Source organism: Lemur catta, chromosome 1 (genome assembly GCF_020740605.2).
Source record: "Lemur catta isolate mLemCat1 chromosome 1, mLemCat1.pri, whole genome shotgun sequence".
Lineage (NCBI taxonomy): Eukaryota > Metazoa > Chordata > Mammalia > Primates > Lemuridae > Lemur > Lemur catta.
In genome coordinates, this window is record NC_059128.1 from 34,273,801 (window position 1) to 34,294,360 (window position 20,560).

Below are 20,560 nucleotides of genomic sequence, written 5' to 3' on the forward strand. Positions count from 1 at the left end.
TCATTGTTCCAGAGAGCCTGTAAGAGACTATTTTCCCTTTTCATTATTTTTAGTCTTGGTGTATTTTCCACCAATATCTAGAAAGCCCATTCCCTGGTACAGCAAGCAACAAGATATAACAGAATGTCTGATGTTTGTTTTTTAAGTTTTTTCCGCCTATTTTCTAAACACCAAGTGAATTTTAAAAATATCCTTTCTTATGTAATGACATTTTCTTAGGGGATGTAAAATGGATTGTCTCTTTTTTTTTCTTTTTTTTTGAGACAGAATCTTACTCTGTTGCCCAGGGTAGACTGCCTTGGTGTGATCATAGTTAACTGCAACCTGAAACTCCTGGCCTCAAGCAGTTCTCCTGCATCAGCCTCCCAAAGTGCTAGGATTACAGGTGTGAGCCACCATGCCCGTCCTGGATTCTCTTTTGATCCTCGCAATAATATTACTTCTTCACATTTGTTGTTTATCCCTTGCCCTAAATTAGGAGTCCTTTTAATTGAAATCCATTGTAGTATATGTCACAGTTTGTGATTATCTTATTTATATATTATTTACTTTTTAAATTTTCTGTCTTCATCTTTATGAGGATGAAGCTCCTCCATGAGGAAAAAGAGCTTGTGCATCTATTTACTTCTGGATCCCTGGGATGCAGCAGGCATTCAATTAACATATGTTGCATGAATTACATGATTGCTCAATCCCTACACAGGCTTCAGTATGTGCATTTTCTGGGGAAAAAATTCTACATCTTTGAGAATTGATTTTCAAAGAGATCAATGATTTAAAACTTTTAAAATTGTTTAACAGTCTATATTTTACTTCTTGTTTTAGCTGTTTTAAAAGTTTAGGTTATAAATGCTTCCAATTTATCTGGTAAGAATCTTGTCATTTTTCAGGTAAATATTTAAGGTTTAATAATTTAATTTTTGGAGAGTTTTGCATGTAACTACTACAATACTCTATTGTATAGAATGTGATTTTTATTCAAATTAGTTGTAAGATATTACTTTGTTTAGAATTGAAATCAAATCTGAAAAGAAAATATTCTGTATGTGTAGGGATATAATTTTTAGTTTCTAGTAATGAGCTATATAAATGTGTTCTTGAGAATATTTTATGCAGTTGATCTTTACTATTTCATATAACAGGCTATTTCATTTAAAATTTTGAAGTGATATTTGTAATTAAAATTTAGATAAAATACATTCAGGGCTTAAATATCAAGGTTTTTTTTGGCTTAAGCAAAGTTAAAATGCTCCCTGGTGTCCAAAGTTCTCCAGGCCCAAATTTACAGGACTCAGTTGGGGTTGGTGACAATAAAATGGATTGCCCTACTACTTAAAGGGTTTTTCCTCTCTTTTGTCTGGGTTGATGTAAGGGGGAAAATTCACCAAACTCATTTTAATGGACATTGTTATTTTTGCTCATTTCTGGTTGAAATGCTGTGATTACAATCTTAAGATAGTAAAAGAAACTGAGTAATAATCCCACAACATTTTTCATTGCAAAATGTTTCAAATAGCTTACAAATAGGAATTTTAAAATATTTGTTTCCTGGCAGTATATTCTCAAAATCTTATTTAAGGTATTTATGGACAGAGGGTGTAAATTTTTTAAATAACATATAAATTGATTTGTGAATATCATTAATTGATTAAACACCCAAATATAACATTTACGTTTGAAATGTTTTATACCTTTTCTAAAAATAGTTTTCATTTTTCCACTATGCTGTATATGTTAGGGGTAATCATAGAATTATAAAATATTTTAGACATATCTGGGATCTTAGAGTTCACATATGGCAATTTTTTACCCAATTCATAAATCTCTTCTAAAATATTGTTAGCAGATAATGATGTGGAATCTTCCTAAATACTTAAACAGTCAAGTCAACTATAACTTTATGAGGCACTGTATTCCATCAGTGGAGAGTTCGAAGTGAAATAAGATTTTGGTGGGGCAAAGGATACATTTTAGGTAGAAGAAATAGGATGAACCAAAGCATGGAAATGGAACTATTTTAGACATCTTTAGCAAACAAATAGATTGCAGTTTGTTTGGAGCACGAAGGTATATAAAGGTATATAAAAGGGAGTAGTAGGTTATAAAGCTGAAAAGCTGCTTACAATGTCCAGTAAACAATGGATATGGTGAAGTGTTGACTTTCTTTACCAGTAAAAGAGTGACACTATTGCGCACTTAGCTCATGGGTGAGATTACACCCAACTTGAAGGTAATAAGGTAACAAAACTATTGTTTGACAGATAACTTAATTATTGAGTATTTGTGGGGTTTTTTGTTTGTTTGTTTTTTAGACAGAGCCTTGCTCTGTCGCCCAAGCTAGAGTGCCGTGGCATCAGCCTAGCTCACAGCAACCTCAAACTCCTGGGCTCAAGCAATCCTCCTGCCTCAGCCTCCCGAGTGGCTGGAACTACAGACACACACCACCACACCAGCTAATTTTTTCTATTTTTAGTAGAGACAGGGTCTCTACTACTCTTGAGCTCAAGCAATCCTCCCACCTCAGCCTCCCAGAGTGCTAAGGTTACAGGCATGAGCCACCGTACCTGGCCTGTGGTTTTATTTTCTAAAACCTGTGATAAAGGAAGAGAATTATTTGTTTTAAGTCTTGTTTACTTATTAAGGGGAGAAATAGGGCAATTTTATATATTAATCCTGGATTTTTATGAAAAAGCCCAAGGTCTTGAATTTTGGTCACATGGTATCATGACTTCTATAATTGCAGTTATTTAGAAGGAGTCCCCAGGAAGTTAGGAGAACTTTGGGTGTGAAATTATACTCCCCCCACCTTCCAAACTCTCACAAATTAATGACATACCCAGAAACTTAAGGACCTCGAAGAATCACGTCATGAGGATAAGGAAGAGTCTACAGACCAGCTACTCTTAGACCAGGGGCCTACGGTGTGTTCTGACTCCTGCATACTAAGGTGTTCTGCAGCATAGCCTTTAAACAATGCTTCTAGCATAGATAACCCCTCATAAATATGCTTCTCTAACCTCCCCAGTGGTCATAAGTTTTGGCACGAAAATCTGCAACATGACCAGCTGCATATGTCTTTACCCCAAAAGCTTGCTATATAGAAGATATTTTCTGAAGGGTGGGTGCTGGGATCCACCATCTTGCAGCCACCTGAGACAGCGCTTCTGTTCATAAGTCCCTATTAAATATTTTCTTTCTGAGAAATTGGATTTGTCAGCCTCTTTCTTTGGCTTCTCAGCTCCTTTGGCTTTTGGGAGTAGTTTTACATATACCTGCTCACCACAGAACAGTGTTCTTGAACTTATTTCTTATCTCACCGTACTTAAGAGACCATGAAATTTCCTCCATGGATTGAGATCAGAGCCCACTACACATCTGGCTAATCTCAGCTGCTGGAGACATGAAGATTGCAGCATGGGTGTAGGAAGGATGTTTGCTAGCAGAATCACAGGGAAACCACAAATATGGTCTGTATGTGTGAAATAATCCGCAATACACCCATGACCACCTAGTTTTTTCCTGATTCAATATTATGCAAAAAGGCTCTTGGCTTCCTAATTAGGTTGACTATTACCTATGAAAAAGGACATGATGACCACACTGTGTTACATTTGCCTTGTAATCAGGCCACAAACAAGTTACTAGCCATTGCAGATCTGCAAAGATAGCCATTCCACATGTTCCAATCTGAAATTCCCATTCTTAAGAAACCTTTGTTGATTTTTCCATGAAATGGCTTCATAAGTTATAAGGAAAGATTACAGACTTCTGTCTTTAGGGGGCTTTAAGCTGTTCCATGTCATAATTTGTTACACCATATTCTTGCCCTTGAAAGTCTATCAAAACTGGCTTCAGATTCTGGGCTTGCAAATAGTGGCTTTTCCCAAATCCTAATTCTACCACTTGATAGGTTTCTTTTGTTTGTTCTTGTGAAAATTTTTGTGTATGAATTCTATTCTGCATGAAGATGCTGGTGCCAAACTGGTATTGACTTTCATGTTCCCATTCTGTGTCTATTTTTTTTCAATAAATACAGTGACAACAGATATATTGAATAAAAGAAGTAGACTGAGGCCAGTAGGTTATGGAGAAGTGTTTAAGTGTAGAAGTCAGAGGACCAGGATTTTTATTTTTACTTTTTGTCTTTGGCTAAAGTAGGCACTAGCTCCACTTCCTATGATATATGATTTCCTCCCATATAAAATGGAGAGGTAGGACTTGATGTTCTCTGCAACATTAAAATTTAATAAACTCTCCTAGACCAAGTGTGCAAAAAGAAATGGAGTATTTCTATTATTTTTATTAGGATTCTGAAATTTAATACAAAAAAGGAATTTTAATCCACTTTCATCGAGGGCGTACAGTTGAGAGAACATGTCTTGTCATTGAAGCAACCTTCCCCTCTTTTCCTGTCTGTAAAAAGTTTGTATACAGCCCTCTAAGGAAATTACAAGTTTCACCAAAGAGAAACAATGAGGTAATTGCTCTAGAAGAGTATTACAGGAGGTTGCAAGTCTTCATCATAACTTTTGTTTGAATCACAAGGTTTAAAGTGACTGCTAGCTGTTACCTGATCCAACCTACTATCCAGATAGTCCTGAGCATTTGAAATGGCCCTAAACAGATAATTCTTTGTTTAAAAAAAAAAAAAAAATGGGGAGAGGGACAGGTTAGACACCAATGACCTCAGTAATTCTAAAATTCATTCAACACATCTCGCTAGCTCCAGAGAAGGATATGCAGAGGAAAAAGAAGAAAATCTCTCCTCATTCAGAAAATCTCATTCAGAACTAATGAAAAATAGAAAAAATGAGAATGCTGAATAAAGAATATAATATTACTTCATTACAAGCATAAAGCTTGTATGACCCTTGAAGAATCATGTTATATTTTGGAAAGTAAGATCCTTGTAATAAATTCAAGACATTTTAAAATTGCAAAGCAAAAAACATTAATTCATAAAGGATTTTGTTTTGTTTTTACAGACATGGTCTCACTATGTAGTGTAAATGTAGTGTAAATATACTAAAAATTACTGCCTTGTACTTTTAAAAACTAAAAACTAAAGCTCGTGAGACATAGTGAGACCAAGGTGGTCTCAAACTCCTGGTCTCAAGCAGTCCTCCAGCCTCAGCCTACCAAGTTCATAAAGGTTTTTTAAAAATAGCCATAACAAAAAAAATCACTACCTTCTTTTATTAGAACATTTCTAGAATGTAACAGTGCTTATTACAGAAAGGCATTTTTTTTGTTATTTCACCAGAAGTTCTTCTAGAAATCATGAGGTTATTTTTGAACATCAGCTGTTTTTCTATACAGTGAAAATATTTCACAGAAATGAGAAGTTACTTCGCATGAAAAATTGCGTAAGATACATTGCTGTTTTTTTAAAAAATCCAAATAACACGAGAACAGCAAAAGTCTCCTTTTTAGTATAGCCATTATGGAAAACAATATGGAGTTTCCTTAAAAAATTAAAACTAGAGCTACCAGTAATCCCACTGTTGAATATATATTCTAAGAATGTGAAATCAGTATGTCGAAGAGAAGTCTGCACTCCCAATTCATTGCAACACTATTCAGAATAGCCGAGACATGGAATCAACCTAATTGTCCATCAGTGGATGAATAGTTAAATACTGTATATACAAAATTAAATATTATTCAGCCATAAAAAGTATGAAATTCTGTCATTTTCTGCAATGTGGATGAAGCTAGAAGACGTTACATTAAGTAAGCGAGGCACAGAAAGACAAAAATAGCATGATCTCACTTATTATGTGAAATTTTAAAAAGTGAAACTCGTACAAGCAGAATTGTTACAGCAAGTGTTACAGCGAGTGGTCCCGAGGACAAACCGAGCGGCACACAGAGTCAGAGAATCAAGGTTTATTTGCCGGTGGGCTCAGAGGGGTCTCACCACCAAATTTTGAGCCCCGTCTACCCAATTTTTCCCACTTTTATTAAGTTGGGATGATCTAAGGGGTGGGGTCTCTGGTGACTAATTCCTGCCAGGTAACAGGTTAGTTGATGTGTCAGCTAATAGGTTAGTATTATGTCGATGTACCAGGTAATAGGGTAGTTGCTGCACCAGGTAATAGGTTTAGTGTTATGTTGATGTGCTGGGTAATAGATTAGTTGATGAGCCAGGTGTTAGGTTAGTATTATGTTGATGTGGGTCTTCCGTGAGGGGTGTGGGTCTCAAGTGGCTGCTGTGTTAAGTAATAGATGGGGGTTTTCCTTATCATTCCCCCCTTTGATGTCTTTATATGTCTATTATAGGGCATCATTTCCCAGTGGGTGATAGTCTCGTAAGGTCATTATGTGAGTTGTTGGTTTCCGGGTTATAGTTGTTTTTATAAATTTTATAACCGTGTTGAGTATGTAGGGGCCTATAGTGACAAGGAGAAGAATAGCTATTAGTGGCCCAGCCAGAGGCAGTAGTTATGAAGTCTATTGTCTCAAGTCGAAACCCCAGGTTTGTTTTAGTTTTTTGGATTTTTTTTTTTTTTTCAGTTTCCTGACTTTTGTGGTTATTATTTCTGTCTGGTTTATATAGTAGTAGTAGTATTTTTTCCCTAGGAATATACAGGTCCCTGCCTTTTCAGTAGTGAGTAGGTCTAAGGCCCATCTGTTCTGTAAGGTTCTTGTTGTTAGTGAGTTTAGTTGATTCTGGAGGGACAGTAGGGAATTTGTTACTCGTTTTATGTTTTTAGTTTTTGGGATAACTTGTGGTAGATGTTTAGGGATGTTTTTATGGTTTTTACTTTTGCTCCTATCCGAGTAGTAATTTTTCCCATTATGTTAGTAAGGCCCGCCTTTTCTGGGTGTCTGGGTGGAGGCTTAGTGTAGCTTCTAGTTGTTGGGTTTTAAAGATAGAAACATTTGAGGTGAGGAAGACCTGGGTGTAGGTCCCGGTCTAGTTTTCTGGGAGTTACTTATTATATGAAATTTTAAAAAGTGAAACTCAAGTACAAGCAGAATAGAATGGTGGTTGCCAGAGGCTAGAGGATAGGGAGTTAGGGAGATGTTGATCAAAGGTTACAAAATTTCAGACAGTAGGAAAAAGTTCAAGAGATCTATTGTAAAATCATGATGACTGTAGTTAATAATATATTGTATACTTGGTCTCACTATGTAATAATATATTGTATACTTGGGAACAAAAAGTTCCCTTTTGCCCACTATGTATTGTATTCTCCTCCTAGAAGCACTGTTACTAGTTTGGAATATATATATTCATTCTCTCTCTTTTTCTCTCCCTCTACCCCCACCATGTGTTTATATATTTACATATGTTGAAATATATAATTGTTGGCCAGGAGTAGAGAAATTGGAACTCTCATATATTGCCAGTGAGAACATACAATACTGCAGTCAGGTTGGACAGCAGTTTGGCAGTTCCTCAACTATCAACATAGTTATTATGTGAGCCTGCAATTCCACTCCTATGTTATTACCCAAAAGAATTGAAAATATGTATCTAGACAAAAACTTGTACGTGAATGTTCATAGCAGCATTATTCATAACAGTCAAAAAGTGAAAACAATCCAAATGTTCATCAAGTGATGAAAAGATAAACAAAATGTAGGAGGATATCCATACAATGGAAGAGTATTCAACAATAAAAATGAATGAAATACTGATACATGCTACAAAATGGATGAACCTTGAAAATATTAATATTATGCTAAGTGGAAGAAGCCACATACTGTTTGAATCCATTTATATGAAATTTCCAGAATAGGCAAATCTGTGAAGACAGAAAGTAGATCCGTTATGCCAGAAACTTGGTTGCAGGGAGAGAATGGGGAATAACTGCTAATGGGTATGGAGTTTTCTTTTGGGGATGCTGAAAATGTTCTAGAATTAGATTGTGGTGATGATTGCACAATTTTGTAAATATACTAAAAATTACTGAATTGTACTTTTAAAAACTAAAAACTAAAAAACAATTCTATGAACACCTTTGTATAAGTAGACCAATGCAAGAGTTTCTCTTGGGTACATAACCAAAGTAGAATTATTGAGTTGTGGGTTATGCACTTTTATAATTTTAGTTGATACAACCAAGTTGCTCTCCAAAGCAATTGTACCAATTTACACTCCCCATAACAGCACTTTTTGATTTGCATTGTTGCCAACACATCTTATTTTTATGCTTTTTAGCTTTTGCCAACCTTACAGATATAAAATGGTATCTCGTTGCTCTTATTTGTATTTCTCTACTCCCTAATGCAGTTGAACACTTTTCCCTCTATTAGGCTTTTGAGTTTCTTTTTGTAGCTTGTCTGCTCATGTATTTTGCTCATTTTTTAAACTAATGGATTGTCTATTGTCTTTTTTTTTTTTTTCTGGAAACAGGGTCTTGCTATGTTGCCCAGGATGATCTTGAACTCCTGGGCTCAACTGATCCTCCTGCCTCAGCCTCTCGAGTAGCTAAGACTGTAGGCACACCACCATGACCAGCTAATTATGCTGCTGCTGCTGCTTCTTTTTTTTTTTCTTGTATATTTGTGGTCTCACTATGTTGCCCAGGCTGGATTCTCCTTCTTCAAAGTTGATTTGTAGGAGTTCTTTATTCCTCATCCACACAAATTGCAAATATCTTCTCCCCATCTGTCATATGTCTTTTAACCTTGTTTGTCATATCTTTTTGCAGTCTGAATGCTTTTTTTCTATTTTGGAATTTCTATTTTGTAGATTTATTAATCTGTTGTATTAAAGCCTGCTTTTTAAGTTTTATTTATCAAAGCCTTTCCTACCTTGCAGTCATGAGGATATTTCCATATATTTTCTTCTAGCATTTATAAAATTTGAGGGTTTTTTTCATTTGTATATAGTTACACCATCTGGATTTTATTTTTTGTGTATGGTATAAAACATGGTACTATTTTTTTTCTTTACAGATACCCAATTACCCTGATATTATTTATGCACATAACCATGTCTATCACATTCTCTGCTTTATTTCCAGCACCTAGAATTAGTAGGGCTTGTTAAACATCTGTTATATGAAAGACTGAATGATTCTGCCTTATAATTTTATACTGTTGCATTATAATTACATAATCTATCACCATTTACTTGATAATTACTCTATTAATGGACTTTCAAATTACTGCCAATTTTTTCCTATGATAATGCTACCCTGAAGCATCTTATATGTGTCTTTATGTAATTGCATGTGACTATATACAGGCACAGAGCCAACAAGAGATGAATAAATAAGACTAGATCCTGTCTTCTTCCTTGACATCATTTCCATTTCCTTTTCCTACAGAGATTTAAGGAGCTGTCATACATACAGTAATTTTAAACATCAAGCAAGTTTTTTTTATAGCTCAGATCCAAAGAAAAAAGTTGTTGCTTTATTATTAAGAATGTCTTCTCTGTCCTAATCCAGTTAGATTAATTTTAAAATTCTCTCATGTCTCAGAAATCACCATGGGATTGTAAGAAGATAGAAAAAGATGCCTAAAATTATCTTTGCAAATAATTTTGTTTCATTATGATCTCTCGTCATCTCACTGGCTTATTCATTTCTTTTGGCTCCCTGCCTATACATATCTTCAGCAACTTATACTAAAAGGTTAAAAAGCCCTATACTGAACATTTTGGAACTATTATATTTAGTGGATGTTTCTTGCTATTGTGTTAATTTTTAATTTAAAAACTGTTCTACAGTAAATAAATCAAGAAAAACATGATTTAATTTTTTATTTTTAAATCTGCTTTATTGTGAATTGAACATATGATTTATTTTAAGAAAATTAATAGCAAGAGTTAAAAGATAACAGATCTACTACTGTTCTTCATCATGTATTATAATTTCTTCTATTCCATACTCTTTACCTTTACTACTGTTCCCCTCAGTTTTTTGCTAACGTGAGACAATGTTTTTTTCCTCGTGAGGACTATATACTGTACCTAACTATATTAGTTCAATTGGAGAATATGCTCCTTTAGCTGTTACAAACTATAAATCTATATAATAATATTGTTAAGATTGGCTAACATTCATTCTCAATTATGAATTCCCAGAAGCTATCAATGTCTTATCAGTTTAAATCCCAGAATATATCATAAAATAACATCTACCAAAGAACTGTAGAGAAGGCATGAGGACTCATTAGTATATTCTAGGCAGCAGATAGGCTTCAGAGTTTATTATTACCAAATCAGCAAATAAAAGATATATTCAAAGAAATATGTGAACAAAATATAGAGCTTGAGGTACATGAACAGAAAAAACAGAAACCTAACTCAAACTGGTTTTAAAAGATAAAGGGAATTAAGTCGGGCATGGTGGCACATGCCTGTAGTCTCAGCAACTCAGGGAGCTGAGGCAGGAGGATCAACTTGAGCCTGGGAATTCGAGGCCAGCCTGGGCAATATTAAAATAAAGAGAATTAATTGCCTCATTTAATTGAATGTCTAAGATGTAGTGGGCTTTAGCTAGAGCTTGATCCAGAGAAATATAAAGCCATGGAAATAGATACAGTTGCTTTTGGAGATAGTTTAGAGTCTTCACGACACATGCTTCCTCTTAAGGACAAACACTGGTCAACTCAGAGTGTTTTCCGGAAGGGCTTGTTGTTAAGATTTATTCAAATTTTATTACTAGGAGTGCTATGAATGATGTCTGCCCAGTGAAAACAAGAGAGGAAGTAGAAGATAAAGAGCCAGTTAAAAAGACTGTAAAACCCAGACTGAAAGAGAAGAGAGAGTTTCCAAGAGAACAAAGTGATCCATGATGTCAAACACTAGTAGATGATTCAGGATGAGGGCACACATCCTGAATGGGTTTATTGTTTACCTTTAGGAGAGCAATTTCAATAGTATATGTAGTAGAGGCAACAGTCAGATTGTAAGGAGTTAAAGGGGGAAAAAAGAAATTGGAGAATGAGGCAATAAGTATTTTTTATTTCAAAATATTCATTAAGGGGGTACAGGTGTTCTGTTACATGGATATCTTGTACAATGCTTATGTCAGGGCTTTTAGTATGCCCATTGCCAGAATAGTGTTCATTGTACCCAATAGGTAAGTTTTTATCACACACCCTCCCCTTGCTTTGTTTCTCGTGTACTTTATATCACTGTGTGCCCATGTGTGCACATCTATTAGCTCCCACTTATTAGTGAGAACATATGGTGTTTGGTTTTCCATTCCTGATACACTTGGCTTAGGATGGTCTTCAATTCCCTCCATGCTGCTGCTAATGACATTATTTCGTTCCTTTTTATGGCTGAGTAGTACTCTGTGCTGTGTGTGTATACATACATACATATATATATATGTATATATATATACACACACTACCTTTTCTTTATCCACTCATGAATTGAAGGTCACAGTAAGTATAATACATTCCTGAGGTTTATAGATTTATGAAATTGGCATTTATTACATACTAGAACTGATTTTATTACAGTTTTTTTAAAAAAATCCACATTAAATCTAAGATTAGATCTATATCTCAATCAGGAAAAATGTAAAATCTAAAGTAAACAATATCCACCGAATGACTGTAGCACCTGATCTTAAGTAATAAATTTTAGTGTCATTATCTAGGTTTTATCTCATATACATCAAACAACAAAAAGAAAATATTAGGAAATCATGTCAAGGGAATTAGCAGAACCATCTGCAGCAGTGATTTTCAATGTGGAATCCCCTGACCATCCGCATCACCTGGGAACTTGTTGGAAATGCAGATTCCCAGGCTCCATCTCAGACATACTGAACCAAAAACTTGGGGGCCCAAACCAAGCAATTTGTTAGGTCATTCAGATGCGCACTCAAGTTCTTGTATTGTAACAGCACTTTCTCATTAAATACACCACATAGTTTCTAAATTACTAATTCTACTCGGTGGGCCTGACCTAGGTTCTCCAGCGCCAAACCCTTCCAAGCGGTTAGGGCTGACTAAAAGTCTTTTAAGGGTGTTTTGTATCAGACTGGCCCGCTACAGTCTATTAAAAAAGCTCTGGTCTGGAGAAAAGATCATTTTTTCACATTGGGGACCTAATAATTCCTTATGAAGTCACCAGTCCCCACAAGTGAGAAGACTTCTCCCTAACTCCTCTCCATGGCTTGAACTCAGAAGTCTCAGGCACCCAGAGCCAATTCCTAACATGTCAAACTACATACAGTAATTTTTGACATATTTGCCTGTGAGGAACATACTGTTTTATTGAATTTTGGCTTGCTGCCCATTTGCAAACACCTGCCCTGCAAAAACCCTCTCTTTTATAACAGCTTATTTGTACACCTGTTACATCGATTCATTACTTATTATACTGTATTTCAAAATAATCAGATCCCTTCATCTAGAAAGCATGCTTTTTTTTTTTTTTTTTTTTTTTTTGAGACAGAGTCTCACTCTGTTGCCTGGGGTAGAGTGCAGTGGCATCACTATAGCTCACTGCAACCTCCAACTCCTGGGCTCAAGTGATCCTTCTGCCTCAGCCTCCCAAGTAGCTGGGACTACAGGCATGTGCCACCATGCCCGGCTAATTTTTCTGTTTTTAATAGAGACAGGGTCTCACACTTGCTCAGGTTGGTCTCAAACTCTTGAGCTAAAGCGATCCTCTCACCTTGGCCTACCGAGAGTGCTAGGATTACAAGCATGAGCCACTGCACCTGGCCAAGAAAGCATGCTTCTTTTGCCGAGTTCTCCCTTTCAACCTTGTGATTATTTAAGGTTTTTGCCTAAAGTAATTAAAATCTACCTTCTTCATATAATATCAACGAGTCTCAGAAAACAGGCTATCTAGCCAGTATTTCCATGTCATAGAACTGACTTTGCTAAACCTGTGCTCACTATCCAAGGCCCTCTCTAGCTTTCTCTGCTGACTGTGGTTTGGTCCTGGTTATTTCTACTAGTCAATCTGTGCTATGGGCATGAAGCTGGAAGTGGCAGCCTCACATTTGCCAACCCCTAAATGTGCAAATGAAGAAAGTCTGAGATAGACCCTCATCATTCAGATCAATAATTATGTGATTTCGTATTGGTACAACCAGCCAAGAAGATTGATTTTTCAGTGTTCTTTTTTTAATAAAAAATTGAGGCCATGAGTGGTGGCTCATGCCTGTAATCCCAGCACTTTGGGAGCTGAAGCAGGAGGATTGCTTGAACCCAGAAGTTCAAGACCAGCCTGGACAACATAGTGAGACCTTGTCTCTGCAAAAAGTTTTTGAGAATTAGCCAGGTTCGTGGCACATGCCTGAAGTCCCAGCTACTCGGGAGGCTGAGATGGGAGGATTATCTCTTGAGCCCAGGAGTTTGATGTTGCAGTGAGCTATGATGACACCACTGCACTCCAGCTTGGGTGACAAAGCAAGACCTGTCTCAAAAAGAAAAAGATTGAAAATGGCCTTTAGTAATCAACATTTCATTTATAATGAAATTATAGCATTAGTTTAATAGATGTCTGTGCCATCAGTTTCAAAGCATTTTTTACGGCAACCTTAAGGTTGACATTTTTGTTTCTCCTTATAAACTTACTTTGGCCTTAATTCATCTTGTAACTCTGTGAATCTCTACATAACCTATGCTTCAGAATTATCATAGTATCTTGAAATGGTTGACAGTGTTTTTTTTTTTTTTTGAGACAGACTGTCACTTTGTTGCCCTGGGTAGAGTGAGTGCCGTGGCATCAGCCTAGCTCACAGCAACCTCAAACTCCTGGGCTTAAACGATCCTACTGCATCAGTCTCCCGAGTAGCTGGGACTACAGGCATGTGCCACCATGCCCGGCTAATTTTTTTCTATATATATTTTTAGTTGGCCAGATAATTTGTTTCTATTTTTAGTAGAGACGGGGTCTCACTCTTGCTCAGGCTGGTCTCGAACTCCTGACCTCGAGCGATCCACCCGCCTCGGCCTCCCAGAGTGGTAGGATTACAGGCGTGAGCCACCGCGCCCGACCTTGACAGTGTTTATGATTCAGTTTTAAATTCATAACTTCAATTTATTTATTTATTTATTTATTGAGACAGGGTCTCACTTTGTTGCCCAAGCTGGAACTCCTGGGCTCAAGGGATCCTCCCACCTCAGCCTCCTAAGTAGCTAGGACTATAGGCCCATGCTACCATATCTGGCTAATTTTTTAATTCTTTTTTTAGAGGTGGGAGTCTTGCTATGTTGCCCAGACTAGCATATCTTCAACATATTTATAATTCATTTTTAATTTTCCGATATGTTTAAAATTCATTGCCACTAATCAAATGCAGTTGCATTATCCTTTTTCTGTTCTAAGTCCAAATTTCAGTTAGCACAATGAAAAATTACATATCACTAATATTCATTAATCATACAATAGCATAAATCACCACATTTCAAATAACCTTTTACATATTTATCAACAGTTAAATTAACAGTGTTTTATTGAAATACTGCCAATATAAAACAATAATTTCTTCTTCAAAAATAATCCTTATAGATCATGTGATTTGAAAGAAGAGAAGAAAATATTTACAAAAGCTCTTATAAAACTACATCTAGTACATTCAGTAATGTGTATTTAATGAATTTCTTCTAAAGTAAATTGAACAAACTGAAATTTCTGACTGCTGTCTAAAGTTTTCCAGCTTTCCAAATCAGAGTTTTATTTTCTGTTATCCAAGCTTGCCTTAAAGTCCTGAACTTGAAATGCTTGTGTTTGAAGACATTTCTATTGCAGAATAAAAACCCACTAATTAGCGCCATGATAATTATACAAGTGAACAGCTGGAAAGAAATGCACAACTCTCTCGTGCTATTGGAGCTTGACTCCAGTGAAGATTCCCATCTGCTAGAGGACTGGGCAGAGGTGAAGAATGTTTTTCCAGGTTTAAAACAAATCAATAACAAAAGGACGAAGACGTTCAATTATTAGCTACCAGTTCAAACTGTAACAGTCTAAAATGTATTACATATTACCAGGTTGGAAATTAACCTTTGTTGCCAGGTTTCCATAGTTCTTGCTCAAAAGAGAGCATGACTCATGCTTTATAGGCAATTTCCAATATTGTATACCCTTCACCCTCCAATGTATCATTAGGAATACTGATGGGACCTTAACCTACATATTTTGCCTTTTTCAAAGCTCTCAATACATAAATGTTTCACAGGCTGGGCACAGTGCCTCATGCCTGTAATACTACCACTTTGGGAGGCCAAGGTGGAAGGATCATTTGAGGCCAGGAATTTGAGACCTGCCTGAGCAACATAGCAAGACCCTGTCTCTACAAAAAATAGAAAAATTAGCCGAATGTGGTGTTGTGCACCTGGAGTCCCAGCTACTTGGAAGGCTGAGGCAGAAGGATCGCTTGAGCCCAGAAGTTTGAGGTTGCTGTGAGCTATGATGACACCACTGCACTTTAGCCAGAGCAACAAAGCAAGACCCTGTCTCAAAAATACATATGTGTGTGTGTGTGTGTGTGTGTGTGTGTGTATACATAAATGTTTCACAAACAAGTATTCGATGCAAATTCTGTTGATAGAGGTTGGCACTTTTTAAAAAGTTTCTGTTTTATTTCTGTATGTAGTATTTTTACAGTTGCAATCTGAGTATTAAGAAGAGTATTCTCAGTAGAATAAAAGCTACATTTATATTTTGAAAAATTAGTAATATGTGTAAGCACCAAAGAGAGGAATAGTAGTTGCTTTCTCCAGAGAACAAACTTCTCTATTTCTTTGCAGTTATTCAAAACACTATGTTGGACTTTTGCAAAATCAGGAAGTAGCGTTAACAACTTACTTTCATTGTCTTGATAGAGAAGTCCTAAAATTAATCAGCAGTAAGTTGTAAATTTTAGTATTATCTATACATTAAAGTGTATTGATTTATAATTAAGTATCAGTTAAACAAAATTAGCCAGAATGCTTTGAGATGAAGTATTTGATTAACTTATTGTTTAATTAGTTGAGTATTAAAAAGAAAGCCCTTTTAGATGAAAATTTTTTTAAATTTACACATAAATATTTTACAACTTTGTAATTACACTTTAATATTCCTTTGACAAAGAAAGTCTAATCTCCCCTTACAGTCAATATCTGGAACAGCAAGTCTTCATGTGCTATTTAGTCTGTATGGAGACCCTGTTCTTGGGAGTTTAGAAGCTGTTTCTTTCTAAATGGGGATTGTGGCAAAGATTTCTGATTGGGTACGTGACATTGTAATGTAGCTGTTTGATGAGGCCATTTTGAAACATTAATATTTTTTAAACTTTGTCATAAATTAGTAAAACTCGCTCATAGTCAAATAAAAAATTAGAAATAGAGGTAAAAAAGGAAAAATAAAAGTCTTTCCCTCTCAGTCAAATAATCTCACTCCTCAGAGATAACCAGTGTTAACCCATTCTTCTGTAGACTTTTAAAAATAGTATTCACTAGTGTACATATATATCCTTTTAAAAATTAATTCAAATAAAAATGAGCTATATATTTTATACATATATATATGTATATATATGGTTCTATGATTTTCTTCACTTAGAAATGTATCTGGGCCAGGTGCGGTGGCTCACGCCTGTAATCCTAGCACTCTGGGAGGCCGAGGTGGGTGGATCGTTTGAGCTCAGGAGTTCGAGACCAGCCTGAGCAAGAGCGAGACCCCGTCTCTACTAAAAATAAAAACAAATTATATGGACAACTAAAAATATACAGAAAAAATTAGCCGGGCATGGTGGTGCATGCCTGTAGTCCCAGCTACTTAGGAGGCTGAGGCAGTAGGATCGCTTAAGCCCAGGAGTTTGAGGTTGCTGTGAGCTAGGCTGACGCCATGGCACTCTAGCCTGCACAACAGAGTGAAACCCTGTCTCAAAAAAAATTAAAATTTAAATTTAAAAAAAAAGTGGATTTAAAATCCACTGTAACTCTTCATTTGGAAAATTTTCAAACAGGTTTGACAATTCTGTTTCCAAATTTCAGTGTACTGTACTTGAGTTTTTATAGGTGACAAATAGGTAATTTTTAGCAAAAAAAAAAAAAAAAAAAAAACCCACAGAATGATAGAAACATTTCCAAATATGTGTTTTAAAATTATACCTACTTTTGCTAAGCAATTACTTTTCCATTTATTGTTAAAAGGTCACTGTTACCTTGAAGGAACAGATCGTGTTCTTCTTTCTTTTCCCCAAAATATCTGCCAATATTGCACATAACTGAGAGCCACTTGTTAGCACAGGAAAGGTCAGGAAATATAAAACACTTTTCTCTTTTGTAAAAGGAAATTGTGTAACTAATTTTCACTTTGGCAGCTCTTATAAGTATTTTGCCACAAAATACCAACAAACCTACCTGTTGTAGGAAAAAAATTTTGGTCCATTCTACAGATTATTAAAAAGTATTGAGTATTGTAAAGAGGCTACACTAAAAGAAAAATTTTTTTTTTAGAGGCAGGGTTTTACTATATTGCCCAGGCTGACCTCCAACTCGTGAGCTCAAGTGATCCTTCTCCCTCAGTCTCCCGAGTAGAGCTGAGACTACAGGCACATGCCACCATACTTGGCTAAATTTTTAAAGTGTTGTTTTTATTAAAGTAACTAGATCAATGATATAGAAGTTTGTGCAGTCTGGCTCCAACTTTTTTGTTATAGTAACCTGTCAATGAAAGAATCCGGTGATTTGATTTCACATGTGTTATTAGTGCTGTAACTGTATCCCAGAAATTCGTTTATTCTAGTGGAGTCAGTTGCTCCACTAAAAAACAAACAAACAAAAAAACTCCACAGTTTTATTTTCCTGTGAAAAATTGTTTTTATCAAAGAAGTAATTTATTACCAAAAACATAACCTTCCTGGAATAGCTTTCTTTTAATGGCTTACTAAAAAAAATAGTTCTTCCTCATGCTTCATTATCAACTCAAAATTCAGGAAATAACATGAGACATATTAGAAATGTTCCTATTTTCATCCAAATAAATAGGAACTGCCCACACTGCATAATTTGTCCTGAGACTTGTTTCTTTAACTTTCCACAATATTTTCTACGCAGATTCCCTCTAGTAAATGTTAATTAAAGAATGTGTTTGAGTTTGTCTCTTTTTTAAAATTCTGTAAATTATCTTAGCTATTTTAACTGTAGCAGGAAAGAAATATTTCTCCAGTGGTGTATAAGTTGGTTTCTTCTTAGTTGTTGCTATTTTTTAAGTGGGATCTGGGCATGACACCAACACTTATTTTGTGAGGTTAGTTTAGTTAAAGTTGGGTGTTATAATTGGTAAATCTTTTACTTAACCATTGTTCAATGTGTCCTAAAAGGCTGAAAATTAACAAACAAGTTAGGATGACGTGGAATTCTTGCTCTTGTCCCTGATACAGCCACCTTTCTGCCCTTCAGAGTAGAGACCCAAGTGTCAATCCACATACTAAATATTAATAAGAAATAATTTCCTGCTTTTAGATTTAAAAAAGAAATTTAAATAGAACTTCTAATATTTTATTCCTGAGCCTCAGTGAGTCACCCTGCAAACTCCATTCTGCAGATGACTACACCAGTCATTATGCCTGGGAAGCACAGGCCTATGGAACATGTAAAACAGGGAAAGCTGGTCTCCTTCCGTTTCCCCTTTCAGTATCTTTTTCTTTATGTGGGCACTCTGTCCCCTATTTTCCCAATATCTTCATACTACACATATTTTCAGGCTTGCCAGAACCTCCCATTTACAGAGCTGTCTTCCTATATAAGTTTCTCCAAATCAGTAAAACCAACAATAGACTAGAGAAATGAGCACGAAATAGTTCATTGAAATGGAAAAACATTCATAATAATAGAAATGCAAAGCAAAACTATAATGCAGTAGCATTTTTTTCATTAATCAGATGACAAAGATAAAATAATTCCATAATATACTGTGTTGGACAGGGTTGGCAAATTTATGGAGGTCAAGTTTGGTAGTAGCTATCAATGTGTAAAATGCACATCTGTTTGACTTAACAACTATGTTTCTTTTTTTTTTTTTTTTTTTTGAGACAGAGTCTCACTTTCTTGCCCGGGCTAGAGTGAGTGCCGTGGCATCAGCCTAGCTCACAGCAACCTCAGACTCCTGGGCTTAAGTGATCCTACTGCCTCAGCCTCCCGAGTAGCTGGGACTACAGGCATGAGCCACCATGCCCGGCTAATTTTTTTTTTTGTATATATATTTTTAGTTGGCCAGATAATTTCTTTCTATTTTTAGTAGAGACGGGGTCTCACTCTTGCTCAGGCTGATCTCGAACTCCTGACCTCGAGCGATCCACCCGCCTCGGCCTCCCAGAGCTAGGATTACAGGCGTGAGCCACCGCGCCCGGCCAACAACTATGTTTCTAATAAGTTGTGAAGCTATATACTTGTGTATGTGCATGTATAAAGACGCATGAACCATGGTATTTACTTCGTTATGGTTTGTAGTAACAGAAGATTAAATAATTATGCTATATCCATAATAAACAATGCAGCACTGTAAAAGAATGTATGCGTTGTGTGTGTGTTGTGTGTATATATACACACACACATATATAAACAAATCTCTAAGGTATATTGTTAATTGAAGAAAAGCAAAGTACAGAACAGACTATTGTATGCCACATGCTAGTACAGGCATAAAATATTCTTGGCAGGAAAGATAAGAAACTGGTAGAGCTGTTTGCCCCCTGCAAGGGAATCTGGGTAGCTGAGGGACAGGGGTAGAGGGAGATTTTCTTTTAACGTATACCTTTTGAACCATATGTTTACAGTCCTTTTTTAATTTTTTTAAGAAACCACTTTAAAAAATAACTGACAAATGTTCCATTCCCTTTCTATTAGCTCTCACTGGTGTTGGGATTGGTGGTAGTTACCTAACAAATAGATCCCATTGGAAGGTTAAGTCACTGATTATAGTCTAGAAAAGGGGTTCTCAAAATATGGACCCAAGACCCCTAGGGGTCCCCCATACCCATGCAAGCAGTCTGAAAATTCCTCCCTTTTCCTACTCCATCTCTCTCTGAGGCCAGATTTCCTTCAAATATTTAAATCAAACAACATATCACAATAGATTGAAGGCAGAGGAAGGGAAGAGAATCCCAGTTTCTTCTACCTGCCAGACATTAAGGGAACTTGCACAGAACAACTCTTCTTCCTACCTATTTTTCTTTGTTTCAGAAAATGTATTTTTAAAAAAAAATTTTAAAAATTTTTTTAAAAATATATTTTTCATAGAATGTTTATGTTAACATGTAATAGGTTTAATATAATTACTTAAACATGGGTAAATATTTTTAAATTGTTTTAATGTCTAATATAGTAAGTATTAAGACATAACCCACATAAACAAAAGCTCTTTGGGGGTCCTCAATAATTTTGAAAAGTGTAGAGGGGTCTTGAGACCAAAAAGTTTGAGAATCAATGGTCTAGAATGTTGTCTCCCAACATTATCACATTTCATCTTGTACATGGAGATCTGTGAACCTGCATTACTCCTTCTACTTGAAAAGAGGAACTCTTTGTATTCACCATAGTACTTAGCAGTGCTTTGCAGGTAATACAGGTGCAATGAATATTTGCCGAATTAAAAAAAATGAATGTTGCGCTCTCAGTTTTCTTCCAAATC